At 60.1% G+C, this 3,129-nt stretch overlaps 1 protein-coding gene across 1 annotated transcript in view; it reads right to left on the bottom strand.

Annotated features, from left to right (window-relative positions):
- The window catches only part of LOC103625269 (SH3 and multiple ankyrin repeat domains protein 3), a gene marked incomplete at both ends in the record, with an annotated part of 100,186 nt that overhangs the window by 5,355 nt on the left and 91,702 nt on the right, over positions 1 to 3,129 (bottom strand). The gene's annotated exons all lie outside the window — the stretch shown is intronic.

Raw genomic sequence — 3,129 nt, 5'->3', positions numbered from 1 at the left:
TGGGATGAACCTTGGGATGAACCCTGGGATGAACCTCGGGATGAGGCCCAGGATGAACCTCGGGATGAACCTCAGGATAAGCCCTGGGATAAGCCCCGGAATGATCCGTAGGATGATCCAAGTGCCCCCAGTGCCAGCACAAGGGACAGATCCCTCCTGGTGTCCCCCAAATATCCCAAATTTCCGTGACACCGGGAGTGAGGGAATGAATCCACGGCTGGATCCGATGGGGTGAGCCCCCCACAGCCGGGAAGAGCCTCCGGAACGACCCCGCTCCGGGTGTTCCAGGAAAGACCGGAGCAGGCCGGGGGCTTGCGAGCATCCCACGCCTCCGCCCCACCCGGGAGCAGAGCAAATCCCTGGGAATGGCATCCAGCAGCTGTTGGGAAAGCGGGAAGGCAGCCCCCGGCATTCCCGGAGCGTCGGGATCCGGCGCCGCTCTCCCGGGATGGGGCCGCAGCCTCGGGAATTCAGCGCTTGGCAGAAAAGGACAAGGAAAAATCAACCGGGAACGGCTCCGGGAGCTGGGACACGGATGGAGCCGGAGCTCCGCACACGGGACGGGACACGAGGACGGGACACGGGGACAACACGGAGGAAGCACAACCAGGAGCACAGAGCCGGCCATGCACGCTGGGAAATTCCCAGGGGGAATTCTCCGGCCCTCCCAACCCCATGGATCGCCTCCCACCCAACCCCACGGATTCCAGGCCACGGGAGCTGGAGTGGGAACAGCTTTTCCCGGGATCCCACTGCTGTCCCAGCCTGCAGAGTGCTCCCAGCTCAGGGAGGGATCCCAGCAGCTCTGGAAGCCACTGGGATATCCTGGAATAATCACTGCTGGGAGAAGAGGGGGGAATCCCTGGATCCCGATCTTCCTGCTCAGGTGGCTTCCTGAGGGACACCTCCCTGCGGGATTGGGATGGAGCAGGATCCCCAGGAGCTCCCACCTCTGCCTCACGGAAGTTTTGCTCCAGAGGGGGACCTGGGACATCCCACCCTGGGGGGATCATGGATGGATCCTGGTGCATCCATGGTTGCATCCATGATTTGCTGGGATCGGAACGGGGATGCTCAGCCCCCACTTCCCAGTGTCCTTCCCAGGGGCTTTCCCGCCCTTCCTGGGGTCTCTCCCACTTTTTTGGGACCTTTCCCACCATTCCTGGGGTCCTTTCCCACCATTCCTGGGATCTTTTCCCACTTCCTGGAGTCCTTTCCCCCTTCCTGGGATCTCTCCCACCCCTGTTGGGTCCTTCCCACCCTTCCTGAGGTCTCTCCCACCCTTCCTGGGATCTTTCCCCACTCCCTGGGGTCCTTCCCTACCCTTGTTGGGATCTCTCCCCTCCTTCCTGGGATCTCTCCCACCTTTCCTGGGGTCTCTCTCTCCCTTCCTGCCATCTCTCCCACCTTTTCTGGGATCCTTTCCCCTTTCCTGGGGTCTTTCCCACCTTTCCTGTGATCCTTTCCCACTTCCTGGGCTTCTCCCCCCTTTCCTGGTGTCCTTCCCTACCCTTCCTGTGGTCTTTTCCCACTTTTCCTGGGGTCTCTCCCACCCTTCCCGGGCCTCTCCCACCTTTCCTGGTCTTTTCCATCCTTCCTGGGATCTTTTTCACCTTTCTGGGGTCTTTCCCACCTTTCCTGTGATCCTTTCCCACTTCCTGGTGTCTCTCCCACCTTTCCTGGACCTCTCTTCCCAGGTGCTGCTCCGATGTCTCCCATCCCATCCCACCCCATGGCCCCAGTGCTCCGGGATCCCGACGGGAATTTCCTCAGCAGGACCACCAGCGGGAAGAGCTGGACACGGCACCACAGCACAGGGACAGGGCCATGCTCCCGAGCCACGGACACAGGGACACGCACATTCCAGAGCCGGCGCCGCTGCCGCCTCCCAAAACCTCGGGAATACCGGCAGGCAGCGGGGCTGCCCTGGGGAGGGGAGGAGAGACAGGTGAGGAATGGGACATTCCCGGTGGGATGGAGCTATGGAATGGGAACGTGCTCACTTACACAACTCGCCCACCCTCCGGAGGCCAGAGGCGGATCTAGGACAGAGCAGCGGGACATGCACATGGAAGCAGGAAAAGAGGCAATGAGAGAAATGTTAGCTCCGATCCGGGAAGCGCCACACGGAAAAGAAGCCACCGGACGTCGATCCCGAGGGATTCGGGGCCGGGAGAACCGCGGGAATCTGGCCTCGGGCGTCCCGGTGTTCCCTGAGTGGAGACCCCCGAGTTGGGTTTGGGAAGGGGGAGGGGGGGGAATTGGGAATGGGGGAATCAGTGGGATGGGAATTGGGGGGAATCGGGATGGGTCCCATGGGATGGGTGAGGGTGTGGCCATCCGGGAATGGGGCGGTGGGAATTGCATGGATTCAGCCAAAGCCTGGAGGGTTGGACAGCGACAGAGCTGCTGGGAGGGCTGGGAAAAGAGGGAAAAGAGGGAAGGGACTTGGGAAAGAGAGGGATTTGGGAAAGGCAGGGATTTGGGAAAGGAACAGGGATTTGGGATGGAGAGGGATGTGGGAAAGAGGAGTTTGGGAAAGGCAGGGATATGGCAAAGGCAGGGATTTGGGAAGGAGAAGGATTTGGGAAAGAGGGGTTTGGGAAAGGCAGGGATTTGGGAAGGATCAGGGATTTGGGAAAGGAAGGAAACAACAAATGCATGAGAAAAATGCCCCACAGCCAAAACAACACCGAGCAGCTGACACAAAATTCCCAAGTTTTTCCATGTCCCCCCGGGGCTGGTGACAGTGACGGTGCCGTCGGCCACCCCCAAAGGCCACCGGATGTTCCCGGGGACTCGGTGCTTCCCAGTGGGAAAAGCAGCAGCTCTTCCCTGTGGAAGTTCCCCGGGATCCCTCAGCTGTGCCGTGGGAAAGGAGGGAATGGCCTCATCCCACCTGGATAAGACCAGGAGCTTCCAGGTTCCAAACGTGCCAAAATCCCTGGATTATTCCCAAATTTTATCCCTTTCCGCAGCGGAATGGGCAGGAAATGCCGGAGCTGTGCCAGGAGCGGGGACACCTCGGGAATGCCACGGCCCAAAATTTGGAGCCGGGTCTGGGAAGATTTGGGAATGTGGATTTGGGAAGATTTGGGAAGGACACGTGGTTATCCCTTGGGAAAAGCA

This window comes from Corvus brachyrhynchos, unplaced genomic scaffold (genome assembly GCF_000691975.1).
Source record: "Corvus brachyrhynchos isolate BGI_N302 unplaced genomic scaffold, ASM69197v1 scaffold692, whole genome shotgun sequence".
Lineage (NCBI taxonomy): Eukaryota > Metazoa > Chordata > Aves > Passeriformes > Corvidae > Corvus > Corvus brachyrhynchos.
This window is presented reverse-complemented; position numbering and strand designations above follow the sequence as displayed.